Raw genomic sequence first — 18,456 nt, 5'->3', positions numbered from 1 at the left:
ACACCATGTGTTATTGACAACACCACACCTCCATGTGTTATTGCATAACACCACACCATGTGTTATTGACAAACCACACCATGTTTATTGATAACACCACACCACACCATGTGTTATTGACAACACCACACCATGCGTTATTGACAACACCACACCATGTGTTATTGACAACACCACCACCATGTGTTATTGACAACACCACACCATGTGATTGACAACACCACACCATGTGTTATTGATAACACCACACCAATGTGTGTTGACAACACACACACCATGTGTTAGACAACACCACACCACACCATGTGTTATTGACAACACACACCATGTGTTATTGACAACACCACACCATGTGTTATTATAACACCACACCATGTGTTATTGACAACACATACACACAACATGTGTTATTGACAACACTCACACCATGTGTTATTGACAACACCACACCATGTGTTATTGACAACACTTACCACACCATGTGTTATTGACAACACCACACCATGTGTTATTGACAACACCACACCACGTGTTAGACAACACCACACCATGTGTTATTGCACACACCACACCATGTGTTATTGACAACACCAATTTATTTAACACCATGTGTTATTGATACCACACTACACCATGTGTTATTGATACACCACATCACACCATGTGTTATTGACAACACCACACCATGTGTTATTGACAACACCACACTACACCATGTGTTATTGACAACACCACACCACACCATGTGTTATTGACAACACCACACCACACCATGTGTTATTGACAACACCACACCATGTGTTATTGACAACACCACACCCACACCATGTGTTATTGATAACACCACACCATGTGTTATTGACCACACCACACCATGTGTTATTGACAACACCACACCACGTGTTATTGACAACACCACACCATGTGTTATTGACAACACCACACCACACCATGTGTTATTGACAACACCACACCATGTGTTATTGACAACACCACACCACACCATGTGTTATTGACAACACCACACCATGTGTTATTGACCACACCACACCATGTGTTATTGACAACACCACCCACGTGTTAGTGACCACACCACACCATGTGTTAAGTATGACAACACCACACAACACCATGTGTTATTGACAACACACACTACACCATGTGTTATTGACAACACCACACCATGTGTTATTGACAACACCACACCACACCATGTGTTATTGACAACACCACACTTACACCATGTGTTATTGACAACACCACACCACACCATGTGTTATTGACACCACTATTGGCACCCACACCATGTGTTATTGACAACACCACACCATGTGTTATTGACAACACCACACCACACCATGTGTTATTGACAACACCCACACCATGTGTTATTGACCACACCACACCATGTGTTATTGACAACACCACACCACGTGTGTTATTAGACAACACCACACCATGTGTTATTAAAAACACCACACCATGTGTTATTGACAACACCACACCATGTGTTATTGACAACACCACACCACACCATGTGTTATTGACAACACCACACCATGTGTTATTGGACAACACCACACCATGTGTTATTGACAACACCACACCATGTGTTATTGACAACACCACACCATGTGTTATTGACAACTACCACACCATGTGTTATTGACAACACAACACCACACCATGTGTTATTGACAACACCACACCATGTGGTATTGACAAAAACCACACCATGTGTTATTGACAACACCACACCATGTGTTATTGACAACACTACACCATGTGTTATTGACAACACCACACCATGTGTTATTGACAACACCACACCATGTGTTATTGGCAACACCACACTACACCATGTGTTATTGACAACACCACACCACACCATGTGTTATTGACAACACCACACCATGTGTTATTGACCACACCACACCATGTGTTATTGACAACACCACAACACCATGTGTTATTGACAACACCACACTACACCATGTGTTATTGACACACCACACCACACCATGTGTTATTGACAACACCACACACACCATGTGTTATTGGATAACACCACACTACACCATGTTATTGACAACACCACACCACACCATGTGTTATTGACAACACCACACCACACCATGTGTTATTGACACACCACACCATGTGTTATTGACCACACCACACCATGTGTTATTGACAACACCACACTACACCATGTGTTATTGAACACCACACCATGTGTTATTGATAACACAACACAAACACCATGTGTTATTGACAACACCACACCATGTGTTATTGACAACACCACACCATGTGTCATTGACAACACCACACCACACCATGTGTTATTGACAACACACATTGAATACCACACCATGTGTTATTGACAACACCACACCATGTGTTATTGACAACACCACACCATGTGTTATTGACAACACCACACCATGTGTTATTGACAACACCAAATCATGTGTTATTGACAAACCACACCATGTGTTATTGACAACACCACACCATGTGTTATTGACAACACCACACCATGTGTTATTGACAACACCACACCATGTGTTATTGACAACACCACACCACACCATGTGTTATTGACAACACCACACCATGTGTTATTGACAACACCACACCATGTGTTATTGATAACACCACACCATGTGTTATTGACAACACCACACCATGTGTTATTGATAACCCCACACCATGTGTTATGACAACACCACACCATGTGTTATTGACAACACCAAATCATGTGTTATTGACAAAACCACACCATGTGTTATTGACAACACCACACCATGTGTTATTGACAAAACCACACCATGTGTTATTGACAACACCAAATCATGTGTTATTGACAACACCACACCATGTGTTATTGACAACACCACACCACACCATGTGTTATAGGACTTAACTTAACCCTTTACAGTGAGCTATTTAGACAGTATAGGACTGACCCTAACCCTTTACAGTGAGCTGCCTAGACAGTATAGGACTGACCCTAACCCTTTACAGTGAGCTATTTAGACAGTATAGGACTGACCCTAACCCTTTACAGTGAGCTGCCTAGACAGTATAATACTGACCCTAACCCTTTACAGTGAGCTGCCTAGACAGTATAGGACTGACCCTAACCCTAACCCTTTACTGTGAGCTAAGGACTGAGCAAAACACAGGACTGCCGAACAGAGGAGTATGGGGACAGGATAGGTGCAACCTGATAGGCCCCAGACGATCTGTGACAAATGAGAAGGTTGTGTGAGTTGAGCGTCACAGACCAGAGAGGTTAAATTACCCTGCTCTCCTGCTAGGGTGTTCGTCTCGGCGAAGACCTAGCACTGGGTAGGGGAACTTAGTAAGCTACCTAGTAGGAAGCTCTATTTGCTCTGTTTCCATGGAGAAAAGAGTGTGATTAAGTTCAGCCACTGTCAGAAGGATATCTTCTGTTTCTACGTCCCAGAGAAATGTCCAGAGTGTGGAGTGAGCTTCATCGGTGGCAGGCTGGAGCAGGCTCTATCAGTATCCCCAACCCATTTTCTAATGGACACAAGACTCCATGCTGCTTCCTGGTCGCACCTGCTGAGGAAAAACAACCTCAGGTAACCAATGACTACTGTGTTGGTGTAAAGGCAACATGCAATTCTTAGCAGATGAACCCTAACCCCTTAGGACTAACCCCTAACCCATGGACAGCTGTTCCACACATCATATTGCTGTGTTTAGGAGTTGGACTACTGGGATTACAGACAATATATGACCAATCTACAGAGATTGACTGTAGATTGATATTGCTGTGTTTAGGAGTTAGGTTAGGACTACTGGGATACAGACAATATATGACCAATCTACAGAGATTGACTGTAGATTGATATTGCTGTGTTTAGGGAGTTAGGGTTAGGACTACTGGGATTACAGACAATATATGACCAAACCAAGAGATTGACTGTAGATTGATATTGCTGTGTTTAGGAGTTTGATGGAGGCTCAGACCTACACACTGGGATCACAGACACTAATGTTAGGTTCCATTTCCACACATACTGTAGCTGTACATGCTACAACTTCCCTTCACAATTTAACATCAACATGTCATTAAGACTAAAACTGCATACGCAATACTGACAGTCAGTGTATTTGTTCTATAGGACTGGTGTTCAACTACACTAAGCCAGGGTCCGGCAGACCAGCGAGGCTGGGAGATGTGTATCAGTATTCCCTGATCCAACCAGACATGTTCAACCTCCTCAACCAGTGGGACCAATACCTCAACAAGTTCTCAGACGCCGAGATGTGGGACCCAGCATACAAAAGGTGCACCTTCAGTATTGAACTTTAAGATCCTATTACTGTATTACTGATATAGGAACAGTTGATAAATTATTACTGTATTACTGACAGAGGAACAGTTGATAAAGTATATTACTGTATTACTGACAGAGGAACAGTTGATAAAGTATATTACTGTATTACTGACAGAGGAACAGTTGATAAAGTATATTACTGTATTACTGACAGAGGAACAGTTGATAAAGTATATTACTGTATTACTGACAGAGGAACAGTTGATAAAGTATATTACTGTATTACTGACAGAGGAACAGTTGTTAAAATATATTACTGTATTACTGATAGAGGAACAGTTGATAAATTATTACTGTATTACTGACAGAGGAACAGTTGTTCAAATATATTACTGTATTACTGACAGAGGAACAGTTGATAAATTATTACTGTATTACTGACAGAGGAACAGTTGTTCAAATATATTACTGTATTACTGACAGAGGAACAGTTGATAAATTATTACTGTAGTCGACAGAGGAACAGTTGATAAAGTATATTACTGTATTACTGACAGAGGAACAGTTGATAAAGTATATTACTGTATTACTGACAGAGGAACAGTTGTTAAAATATATTACTGTATTACTGACAGAGGAACAGTTGATAAAGTATATTACTGTATTACTGACAGAGGAACAGTTGATAAAGTATATTACTGTATTACTGACAGAGGAACAGTTGATAAAGTATATTACTGTAACTGACAGAGGAACAGTTGATAAAGTATATTACTGTATTACTGACAGAGGAACAGTTGATAAAGTATATTACTGTATTACTGACAGAGGAACAGTTGATAAAGTATATTACTGTATTACTGACAGAGGAACAGTTGATAAAGTATATTACTGTATTACTGACAGAGGAACAGTTGTTAAAATATATTACTGTATTACTGACAGAGGAACAGTTGATAAATTATTACTGTATTACTGACAGAGGAACAGTTGTTCAAATATATTACTGTATTACTGACAGAGGAACAGTTGATAAAGTATATTACTGTATTACTGACAGAGGAACAGTTGATAAAGTATATTACTGTATTACTGACAGAGGAACAGTTGTTCAAATCTATTACTGTATTACTGACAGAGGAACAGTTGATAAAGTATATTACGGTATTACTGACAGAGGAACAGTTGTTCAAATCTATTACTGTATTACTGACAGAGGAACAGTTGATAAAGTATATTACTGTATTACTGACAGAGGAACAGTTGTTCAAATCTATTACTGTATTACTGACAGAGGAACAGTTGATAAAGTATATTACTGTATTACTGACAGAGGAACAGTTGTTCAAATCTATTACTGTATTACTGACAGAGGAACAGTTGTTCAAATCTATTACTGTATTACTGACAGAGGAACAGTTGATAAAGTATATTACTGTATTACTGACAGAGGAACAGTTGATAAAGTATATTACTGTATTACTGACAGAGGAACAGTTGATAAAGTATATTACTGTATTACTGACAGAGGAACAGTTGATAAAGTATATTACTGTATTACTGACAGAGGAACAGTTGTTAAAATATATTACTGTATTACTGACAGAGGAACAGTTGATAAAGTATATTACTGTATTACTGACAGAGGAACAGTTGATAAAGTATATTACTGTATTACTGACAGAGGAAAAGTTGATAAAGTATATTACGTATTACTGACAGAGGAACAGTTGATAAAGTATATTACTGTATTACTGACAGAGGAACAGTTGTTAAAATATATTACTGTATTACTGACAGAGGAACAGTTGATAAATTATTACTGTATTACTGACAGAGGAACAGTTGTTCAAATATATTACTGTATTACTGACAGAGGAACAGTTGATAAATTATTACTGTATTACTGACAGAGGAACAGTTGATAAAGTATATTACTGTTTACTGACAGAGGAACAGTTGATAAAGTATATTACTGTATTACTGACAGAGGAACAGTTGTTAAAATATATTACTGTATTACTGACAGAGGAACAGTTGATAAATTATTACTGTATTACTGACAGAGGAACAGTTGTTCAAATATATTACTGTATTACTGACAGAGGAACAGTTGATAAAGTATATTACTGTATTACTGACAGAGGAACAGTTGATAAAGTATATTACTGTATTACTGACAGAGGAACAGTTGTTCAAATCTATTACTGTATTACTGACAGAGGAACAGTTGATAAAGTATATTACTGTATTACTGACAGAGGAACAGTTGTTCAAATCTATTACTGTATTACTGACAGAGGAACAGTTGATAAAGTATATTACTGTATTACTGACAGAGAGAACAGTTGTTCAAATCTATTACTGTATTACTGACAGAGGAACAGTTGTTCAAATCTATTACTGTATTACTGACAGAGGAACAGTTGATAAAGTATATTACTGTATTACTGACAGAGGAACAGTTGATAAAGTATATTACTGTATTACTGACAGAGGAACAGTTGATAAAGTATATTACTGTATTACTGACAGAGGAACAGTTGATAAAGTATATTACTGTATTACTGACAGAGGAACAGTTGTTAAAATATATTACTGTATTACTGACAGAGGAACAGTTGATAAAGTCTATATTACTGTATTACTGACAGAGGAACAGTTGATAAAGTATATTACTGTATTACTGACAGAGGAACAGTTTATAAAGTATATTACTGTATTACTGACAGAGGAACAGTTGATAAAGTATATTACTGCATTACTGACAGAGGAACAGTTGATAAAGTATATTGCTGTATTACTGACAGAGGCACAGTTGATAAGGTATATTACTGTATTACTGACAGAGGAACAGTTGATAAAGTATATTACTGTATTACTGACAGAGGAACAGTTGTTTTAGCATTGAGGTATTGTATTAAAGTATTGTAATGAACATGTTTATCTTCTGGTCCTGTAGGTTTAATGAGGAGACCCACAACTGCTACAACTACACCCTGATGTTTCTAAACTGTGTGCTAGCAACACAGGGGAAAGGTTCTCTGACCAAAGACCAGTTCACTCAGAGCTTCTGTCCCTGCCCAGGATCAAGAGAGCCTGGAAATACACCACAATGTGCAGGGAGATATCACAGAACTACTTTTTATATAGTGGACAGTCCTGTTAATACTACATAGTAAATACATCACAATGTGCAGGGAGATATCACATAACTACTTCTATATAGTGGACAGTCCTGTTAATACTACATAGTAAATACATCACAATGTGCAGGGAGATATCACATAACTACTTTTATATAGTGGACAGTCCTGTTAATACTACATAGTAAATACATCACAATGTGCAGGGAGATATCACATAACTACTTTTATATAGTGGACAGTCCTGTTAATACTACATAGTAAATACATCACAATGTGCAGGGAGATATCACATAACTACTTCTATATAGTGGACAGTCCTGTTAATACTACATAGTAAATACATCACAATGTGCAGGGAGATATCACATAACTACTTTTATATAGTGGACAGTCCTGTTAATACTACATAGTAAATACATCACAATGTGCAGGGAGATACTGTATCCTGTTAGAGAGACGGAGGAAGGATGAGGAGGAGAGAAGGCTTGACTGTTTGATACAAGAGGACAGAGACTGAGGCAGTCGCAGCGCTACACAGAACATGAGTTAAAATGACCATGTTGTGACCATCATCCCAGAAACCCTGGACTCACTCCAATTCACATACTGCCCCCAACAGATCCACAGATGATGCAATCTCTATTGTGCCCTCAGAGCTCATCACTAAGCTAAGGACCCTGGGACTAAACACCTCCCTCTGCAAATGGATCCTGGACTTGCTGACGGGCCGACGCCAGGTGGTAAGGGTAGGTAACAACACATCTGCCACACTGATCCTCAACACGGGGGCTCCTCAGGGGTGCGTGCTCAGTCCCCTCCTGTACTCCCTGTTCACCCACGACTGCATGGCCAGGCACGACTCCAACACCATCATTAAGTTTGCTGACAACACGACGTTGGTAGGCCTGATCACCAACAACGATGAGACAGCCTATAGGGAGCAGGTCAGAGACCTGGCCGTGTGGTGCCAGGACAACAACCTCTCCCTCAACGTGATCAAGACAAAGGAACTGGTCATGGACTACAGGAAACAGAGGGCTGAGCAGGCCCCTCATCCACATCAACGGGGCTGTAGTGAGTGGGTCGAGAGCTTTCGTTCCTCGTGTCCACATCACTAAGGAATTAACATCGTCCAAAACACACCAACACAGTCGTGAAGAAGGTACAACAATGCCTCTTCCCCCCTCAGGAGGGTGAAAAAGATTTGGCATGGGCCCTCAGATCCTCAAAAGGTTCTAAGCTGCCATTGGGCATCTTGACTGTCTGCATCACCGCCTGGTACGGCAACTGGAAGGCACCGGACTGCAAGGCGCTATAGAAGGCGGTGCGTACGGCTCACTACATCACTGGGGCCGAGCTCCCTGCCATCCAGGTAGAGGTCTTCACGGATCCACCTGTACCCGAATACCCGAGACGGGACACAAATGGGTCCGGATCCAGAATTCTAAATTATCTCACGGGTTTGGGTGGATCGATTATCAGGGTATGTGCCATTTTAACAGACTTGTCCGGAAGGACCAATACAAATCCGAACGTGACTGCTGCAGTAGAGAGAGAGAAATGGTATAATTTATGCGCTGCTCTTGCTTTTCACAAGAATGGAGCGTGACGCGTGGACGCGTGACGCGTGTAGCTTGTAGTTGGCCAATCAGAAGTCATCAAAGCAGCAATAGGCTACAGTCAGGAGGCTCCGTGTGGCAGAAGTTAGGAGATATAATCGGAAGGAGAAGGACCAAGAGGCAATAGGTAGGCTGCTACTTAATAATGGAGTTGTTATTTGTAACTCTGTAGTACGAGAATGCAGCTTCAATTAGCCTAGCTAGCTAGCTTAACGAGCTTCTCCTGGTTTGATGCAGTAAAGACAGGTGTAATCATATTGGATGATCAATAACCAAGCTATGGAAGCTATTCATCTACTATAGCGCAAGTCGGCTTGGTTGGTTGGTTGGTTGGTTGGTTGGATGGTTGGTTGGTTGGTTGGATGGTTGGTGTCTTTAGTCTCTCCCTCCCTGTTTCCGTGTCACTCGCTCACACTCACAGTAGCATTCACACAGCACCTGCTAGAGCATCACCTCTCTACCTCATGTCCCTCGCTTTTATCAGCTCCGTTAATAAAGTAGCTTTTAGTCTATTGATCTAAGTAACATAATAAAAAAATCCCCTTCAAAATCTGTCAGTTTAAAGAAAAAAGAAAATAATCTACTTTATATTCATAATCTCCAGCACCACTCATCAACCAATTAGTAGGCAATGCCTCCTCTACTTGGTTAAAATCACACGATGCACAGTGATGATGTCATTGGAAACACTTATCTTCCTCATCTTTTTTACTAAAAACAGAAACGAGCCATTTTCACATGTTGATGGTGGAGTGGAGCTGGAGATGATGAACATGAAGTAGAAATTGTTTTTAATGTCCCTTTAAGCCTGATGTGTTTTATGGGCTGCATCTCAATCCACCACATCCGCCTATGTCGGCCTGGGCTGCATCTCAATCCACCACATCCGCCTATGTCGGCCTTAAGCATCTGCTACAGCGCTGTTTTGTCAGACCAGGAGACATCCCAAAAATCGGTCTTCTCACAAAAACGTCTGTAGCGTCCGAACTGTTTGGCCTACAACCTAATATGACCACTCTATGGAATCCAAACAGTTTGGGCTACAAACTACACTGAACAAAAATATAAACGCAACATGCAACAATTTCAAAGATTTGACTGAGTTACAGTTCATATAAGGAAATCAGTACAATTGAAATGAATTCATTAGGCCCTAATCTATGGATTTCACATGACTGGGAATACAGATATGCATCTGTTGGTCACAGATACTTTAAAAAGTAGGGGCGTGGATCAGAAAACCAGTCAGTATCTGGTGTGACCCCATTTGCCTTATGAGAGCTTGACACATCTCCATAGAGTTGATCAGGCTGTTGATTGTGGCTATGGAATGTTGTCCCACTCCTCTTCAATGGCTGTGTGAAGTTGCTGGATGTTGGTGGGAAATGGAACACGCTGTCGTACACGCTGAGCCAGAGCATCCCTCAATGGGTGACATGTCTGGTGAGTATGCAGGCCATGGAAGATCTGGGACATTTTCAGCTTCCAGGAATTGTGTACAGATCCTTGCGACATGGGGCCGTGCATTATCATGCTGAAACATGAGGTGATGGCGCAGGTTGAATGGCACTACAATGGGTTAGGGTTAGGTTGGGGCCTGAGGAGCTTGCAATCGATAAAATGCAACTGTGTTTGTTGTCCGTAGCTTATCCCTGCCTAACCATAACCCCACCGCTACCATGGGGCACTAGCTATCCCTGCCCATACCATAACCCACCGCCACCATGGGGCACTAGCTTATCCCTGCCTATACCATAACCCCACCGCCACCATGGGGCACTAGCTTATCCCTGCCCATACCATAACCCCACCGCCACCATGGGGCACTAGCTTATCCCTGCCCATACCAAACCCCACCGCCCCATGGGGCACTAGCTTATCCCTGCCTATACCATAACCCCACCGCCCCATGGGGCACTAGCTTATGCCTGCCCATACCATAACCCCACTGCCACCATGGGGCACTCTGTTCACAACGTTGACATCAGCAAACCGCTCACCCACACAACGCCATACACGCTGTCTACCCGGTATAGTTGAAACTGGGATTCATCCATGAAGAGCACACTTCTCCAGCGTGCCAGTGGCCATCGAAGGTGAGCATTTTCCCACTGAAGTCGGTTACGACGCCGAACTACAGTCAGGTCAAGACCCTGGTTAGGATGACGAGCACGCTGATGAGCTTCCCTGAGACGGTTTCTGACAGTTTGTGCAGAAATTCTTCAGTTGTGCAAAAACCACAATGTGTTATTCAATCTGTCTCTATGGGACGTAGTAGTAAAAGCTAAATTCAGTATTTTATCAAATATTTATTATCATTATTATCATTATCATTATTATACCTACAGGGGTCCAAATAGCTATATGATCCATGTTAATGACCATCTTAAAAAATACTTTCAGAGGTTAATAATGTAGCTTAAAAATATACTTTTCTGCTGCTTCCCTCACTCGGATCGGCGGGGTCTGGATCCGACCAGGTCTATATGGAACGTGGCTAGTTGTCCTCGGTCTGTTCGAACGGGTCTTGATATTTAAAATGTTTTAACTAATTTATGCGTATACGGCCCAATGTTCTTACTGCTACCCATAAGCTGCTGCTGCTTTTAGGTTAGGCTAGTTACTATCTGGGTTAGGGCTAGGGCTAGGGCTAGTTGGGGCTAGGTTAGGGTTAGTTACTATCTGGGTTAGGGTTAGGTTAGTTACTATCTGGGTTAGGTTAGTTACTATCTGGTAGGCGTTAGGTTAGTTACTATCTGGTTAGGGTTAGTTACTATCTGCTAGGGTTAGTTACTATCTGGGTTAGGGTTAGTTACTATCTGAGTGGGCTAGGGTTAGGTTAGTTACTATCTGGGTTAGGGAGTTAGGGTTAGGGTTAGGGTTAGTTACTATCTGAGTTAGGCTAGGGCTAGGTTAGGTTAGGGTTAGGGTTAGGTTAGTTACTATCTGGTTAGGGGTTTAGGGTTAGGTTAGGTTAGGTTAGTTATTATCAGTCCCTTTATTCCTAGTTATAAGAACATATCTACCTCCATTACCTCGTAGCCCTGCACATGGACTCGTACTGGTACTCCATGTATATAGCCAAGTTATCGTTACTCATTGTGTATTTATTCCTCGTGTTATCTTTCTAAACTTTTCTCTTGCATTGTTGGAAATGGCCCATAAGTCAGCATTTCACTGTTAGTCTCCACCTGTTGTTTATGAAGCATGTGACAAATAAAATGTTATTTGATTGACAGCGAGGCCATGTTGTCTTCCTACACTAGAACACTGGGAATTACATTTACATTACATGCCTTCGACCACTGCGCCAACCAATTACCAGGTCTCCTCAGAGACCATTACCTGCGCCAACCAATTACCCAGGTCTCCTCTAGAGACCATTACCTGCGCCAACCAATTACCCAGGTCTCCTCTAGAGACCATTACCTGCGCCAACCAATTACCCAGGTCTCCTCTAGAGACCATTACCTGCGCCCAACCAATTACCCAGGTCCTCTAGAGACCATTACCTGCGCCAACCAATTACCCAGGTCTCCTCTAGAGACCATTACCTGCGCCAACCACTACCCAGGTCTCTCTCTAGAGACCATCACCCTTTACACACACACAGAGCTAATGGATTAAGACAAGACAATTTATAGCATATTCTTAATGATAATCTCAATTTTTTTACTTTTACTTTCACAAATAGAAAAGTTGTTAAAAAGCATGTTCAAAAACAATGTTTATTGATGCTTGATTGATAGTTACAACACTAAATTCCACTGAAAATCAGTCACTGAAATGGATGGAGGGCCTTCAGAAAGTATTCATACCCCTTGACTTATTCCACATTGTTGTTACAGCATGAATTCAAATCATTATTTTCTCACCCATCTACACACAACACCCCAAGTGACAAAGTGAAAACATGTTTTTAGACATTTTTGCTAATTCATTGAAAATTAAATACTGACATCTCATTTACATAAGTATTCAGCTCCCCGAATCAAAACGTTAAGAGTCAACTTTGGCAGCGATTACAGCTGTGAGTCTTTCTGGGTAAGTCTAAGAGCTTTGCACACCTGGATAGTACAATATTCTTCTTAAAATTCTTCAAGCTGTGTCAAGTTTGTTGTTGATCATTGCTAGATAGCCATTTTCAAGTCTTGCCACAGATTGTCAAGCCGATTTAAGTCAAAACTATAATTAGGCCACTCAGGAACATTCAATGTCGTATTGGTAAGCAACTCCAGTATATATTTGTCCTTGTTTTTTAGGTTATTGCCTGCTGAAAGGTGAATTTGTCTCCCAGTGTCTGGTGGAAAGCAGACTGAACCAAGTTTTCCTCTAGGATTTAGCCTGTTCTTAGCTCTATTCCGTTTCATTTCATCATAACAAACTCCCTAGTCCTTGCCGATGACAAGCATACCCATAACATGATGCAGCCACCACCATGCTTGAAAATATGAAGAGTGGTACTCAGTGTTGTGTTGGATTTGCCCCAAACAGAACGCTTTGTATTCAGGACATAAAGTGAATTTCTTTGCCACATTTTCTGCAGTTTTTGGTGCCTTATTACAAACCGGATGCATGTTTTGGAATATTTTTATTCTGTACAGGCTTCCTTCTTTTCACTCTGTGATTTAGGTTAGTATTGTGGAGTAACTACAATGTTGTTGATCTATCCTCAGTTTTCTCCGATCACAGCCATTAAACTGTTTTTAAATCACCATTGGCCTCATGGTGAAATCCTGAGCGGTTTCCTTCCTCTCCGGTAACTGAGTTAGGAAGGACGCTTGTATCTTGTAGTGACTGGGTGTATTTATACACCATCCAAAGTGTAATTAATAACTTCACCATGCTCAAAGGGATATTCAATGTCTGCTTCTTTTATTTTTTACCCATCTACCAATAGGTGCTCTTCTTTGTGAGGCATTGGAAAACCTCCCTGGTCTTTGTGGTTAAATCTGTGCTTGAAATTCACTGCTCGACTGAGGGACCTTACAGATGATTGTATGTGTGGGGTACAGAGATGAGGTAGTCATTCAAAATCATGTTAAACACTATTATTGCACACAGAGTGAGTCCATGCAACTTATGTGACTTAAGCAAAATGTGTACTCCTGAAATTATGTAGGCTTGCCATAACAAAGTAGTTAAATACAAGACATTTCAGTTTAAATTGTTATTAATTTTTAAAAATGTCTAAAAACATAATTCCACTTTGACATTATGGGGTATTGTGTGTAGGCCAGTGACACAAAATCAAAATGTTACCCATTTTAAATTCAGGCTGTAACGTAACAAAATGTGGAAAATGTCAAGGGGTGTGAATACTTTCTGAAGACACTATGTACACAGCAGACAAAAAATTAAGATGTCATGTCATATGTTCGTCCGTCTCTGTCCGTTCTCGTGATGATATCCATCTGCTTAAAATAATCTCCTAAAGATGAACAGATTAGAGAGAAAGAGGAGAGATGAGAAGTAAAGGGTTAGCAGAGCAAGGGTTCAATATAAATATAACATGCCATTTAGCAGACGCTTTTATCTAAAGCGACTTACAGTCATGGTGCATGAGGATCGAACCCACTACCCTGGCGTACAGCGTTCATGCTCTACCAATTGAGCTACAGAGGACCACCCATAACAGAGAAAGGGTTAACAGAGAGAGGGTTAACAGAGAAAGGGTTAACAGAGAAAGGGTTAACAGAGAAAGGGTTAACAGAGAAAGGGTTAACAGAGAAAGGGTTAACAGAGAGAGGGTTAACAGAGAGAGGGTTAACAGAGAAAGGGTTAACAGAGAAAGAGTTAGGGTTAACAGAGAAAGGGTTAACAGAGAAAGGGTTAACAGAGAAAGGGTTAACAGAGAAAGGGTTAGGGTTAACAGAGAAAGGGGTTAACAGAGAAAGGGTTAACAGAGAAAGGGTTAGGGTTAACAGAGAAAGGGTTAACAGAGAAAGAGTTAGGGTTAACAGAGAAAGGGTTAACAGAGAAAGGGTTAACAGAGAAAGGGTTAACAGAGAAAGGGGTTAGGGTTAACAGAGAAAGGGTTAACAGAGAAAGGGTTAACAGAGAAAGGGTTAGGGTTAACAGAGAAAGGGTTAACAGAGAAAGAGTTAGGGTTAACAGAGAAAGGGTTAACAGAGAAAGGGTTAACAGAGAAAGGGTTAACAGAGAAAGGGTTAACAGAGAGAGGGTTAACAGAGAGAGGGTTAACAGAGAAAGGGTTAACAGAGAAAGGGTTAACAGAGAAAGGGTTAGCAGAGAAAGGGTTAGGGTTAACAGAGAAAGGGTTAACAGAGAAAGAGTTAGGGTTAACAGAGAAAGGGTTAACAGAGAAAGGGTTAACAGAGAAAGGGTTAACAGAGAAAGGGTTAGGGTTAGACGGAAGTCGTACCTGAACTGTGACCCTGCAGAGACAGTCTGGAGAGGAGAGATGTTCCTCTGTCAGGTGAGATGGGTAGATGATGTAGCACAGCATCAAGTCCTAGAATACAATACACAGAGTAGCCAAGCATCAAGTCCTAGAATACAATACAATACACAGGGTAGCCAAGCATCAAGTCCTAGAATAAAATACACAGGGTAGCCAAGCATCAAGTCCTAGAATTCAATACACAGGGTAGCCAAGCATCAAGTCCTAGAATACAATACACAGGGTAGCCAAGCATCAAGTCCTAGAATACAATACACAGGGTAGCCAAGCATCAAGTCCTAGAATACAATACACAGGGTAGCCAAGCATCAAGTCCTAGAATACAATACACAGAGTAGCCAAGCATCAAGTCCTAGAATACAATACAATACACAGAGTAGCCAAGCATCAAGTCCTAGAATACAATACAATACACAGGGTAGCCAAGCATCAAGTCCTAGAATTCAATACACAGGGTAGCCAAGCATCAAGTCCTAGAATACAATACACAGGGTAGCCAAGCATCAAGTCCTAGAATACAATACACAGGGTAGCCAACATCAAGTCCTAGAATACAATACAGGGTAGCCAAGCATCAAGTCCTAGAATACAATACACAGGGTAGCCAAGCATCAAGTCCTAGAATACAATACACTATATATACACTACACACTAACTACTACATAGACTATATACTACACACTGCATATACTAACTATAATACAACTCAATATTAGAAAGGTGTTCTTAATGTTTTGTCCACTCAGTGTATTTCTACATCTTAGTTATCTGTCAGGTGAGATGGGTAGATGAGGTAGCACAGCATCCACTCCTGGAATACCATATGGTTGACTTAGAGTTACTTAGTTATGAGAATGTGTATGTTATTGTGGAGAACATATTTGTATTAGGTGTAGACACCACCATGAATATGCCCCAAGGATAGGTAGGGGTGCATACAAATCCTAAAATTAGAATTTAATTATATTAGAAATAACATTGTAATTCTATGGTGGGCTGGACCCAGGCAGTAAGGTGAAGGTGCATTACCTTGGAAACGTTGCCGGTAATCCTGCTGAGAGCAGCCAGAGACCTCCAGCTGAACGGACGTAGAGCCCCCTCCTCTGCACGGCTGGTGTACCTTCTCAACCACCACAGAGTAACTAGAGGGAGTGGGATGGAGATCAATATTTCAGATAAACACTGTTTAAACAATTAGTGGATCTCAATGGAAAATGTTAATGTACTGTAATTCATACAAACCTTGAATGGTAGAAAGGTGGTCCTTTTCGGAAAGCACTGCATGGAAGAGAAAATAGCAGTACAAGCCAATAAGACTAACAGAATCATCATAGCATCAAGAATCAAGACATCTGAGCGTCAAGAGTGTTTTTGTTATGGTTGGAGGATCACAGTCAACCCATTAAAATAGGGGGAGTCTAACTCATTCAATGGAGGGTCTAGTGTACATTTACATTTTACATTTTAGTCATTTAGCAGACGCTCTTATCCAGAGCGACTTACAGGAGCAATTAGGGTTAAGTGCCTTGCTCAAGGGCACATTTACGTCATTTAGCAGACGCTCTTATCCAGAGCGACTCACAAATTGGTGCATTCACCCTATAGCCAGTGGGATAACCACTTTACCATTTTTTTTTGGGAAATGGTCTCTGTTGAAAATGGTCTTTCATTTCAACAGAGACCTAGACAACCAGGTGAGGGGAGTTCCTTACTAAGACCTAGACAACCAGGTGAGGGGAGTTCCTTACTAAGACCTAGACAACCAGGTGAGGGGAGTTCCTTACTAAGACCTAGACAACCAGGTGAGGGGAGTTCCTTACTAAGACCTAGACAACCAGGTGAGGGGAGTTCCTTACTAAGACCTAGACAACCAGGTGAGGGGAGTTCCTTACTAAGACCTAGACAACCAGGTGAGGGGGAGTTCCTTACTAAGACCTAGACAACCAGGTGAGGGGAGTTCCTTACTAAGACCTAGACAACCAGGTGAGGGGAGTTCCTTACTAAGACCTAGACAACCAGGTGAGGGGAGTTCCTACTAAGACCTAGACAACCAGGTGAGGGGAGTTCCTTACTAAGACCTAGACAACCAGGTGAGGGGAGTTCCTTACTAAGACCTAGACAACCAGGTGAGGGGAGTTCCTTACTAAGACCTAGACAACCAGGTGAGGGGAGCTCCTTACTAAGACCTAGACAACCAGGTGAGGGGAGTTCCTTACTAAGACCTAGACAACCAGGTGAGGGGAGTTCCTTACTAAGACCTAGACAACCAGGTGAGGGGAGTTCCTTACTAAGACCCTAGACAACCAGGTGAGCGGAGTTCCTACTAAGACCTAGACAACCAGGTGAGGGGAGTTCCTTACTAAGACCTAGACAACCAGTGAGCGGAGTTCCTTACTAAGACCTAGACAACCAGGTGAGGGGAGTTCCTACTAAGACCTAGACAACCAGGTGAGGGGAGTTAACCCATTAAACTAACAGGTGAAACTATACCGAAACATTCACAGTCAACCAATTAAACAGTGAATCTAAAACCGCAAAGATTCACGGTTGTCATGACTCTCTTTGGTGAGGTGCCAGATCAGCTTGACACATGGTTGGGGAGAAGGGGTTAATGGTTGGGGAGATAGATATCATCCTGACTAACATACCCTCTAAATACACCTCAGCTGTCTTCAACCAGGATCTCAGCGATCACTGCCTTATTGCCTGCGTCCGTCGGGTCCGCGGTCAAACGACCACCCTCATCACTGTCAAACGCTCCCTAAAACACTTTAGCGAGGAGGCCTTCCTAATTGACCTGGCCCAGGTATCCTGGATGGATATAGATCTCATTCCGTCAGTAGAGGATGCCTGGTTGTTCCTTAAAAGTAATTTCCTCTCAATCTTAAATAAACATGCCCCCATTCAAAAAATACAGAACTAAGAACCGATATAGGCCCTGGTTCTCC

The 18,456-nt window shown here is 41.4% G+C and overlaps 1 long non-coding RNA gene and 1 pseudogene across 1 annotated transcript; one reads left to right on the top strand and one right to left on the bottom strand.

The window, feature by feature from the left end:
* Positions 1-3,415: 3,415 nt before the first annotated feature.
* Positions 3,416-8,783, top strand: LOC123489942 (annotated as a pseudogene).
* Positions 8,784-14,463: 5,680 nt separating this feature from the next.
* On the bottom strand, positions 14,464-16,607 carry LOC123489943. The gene is made up of 3 exons (XR_006660775.1): positions 16,538-16,607; positions 15,470-15,559; positions 14,464-14,515 (listed from the first exon to the last, which is right to left on the bottom strand). It is a non-coding gene; the product is annotated as an uncharacterized LOC123489943 (long non-coding RNA).
* Positions 16,608-18,456: the final 1,849 nt, after the last annotated feature.

This window comes from Coregonus clupeaformis, unplaced genomic scaffold (genome assembly GCF_020615455.1).
Source record: "Coregonus clupeaformis isolate EN_2021a unplaced genomic scaffold, ASM2061545v1 scaf3438, whole genome shotgun sequence".
Lineage (NCBI taxonomy): Eukaryota > Metazoa > Chordata > Actinopteri > Salmoniformes > Salmonidae > Coregonus > Coregonus clupeaformis.
This window is presented reverse-complemented; position numbering and strand designations above follow the sequence as displayed.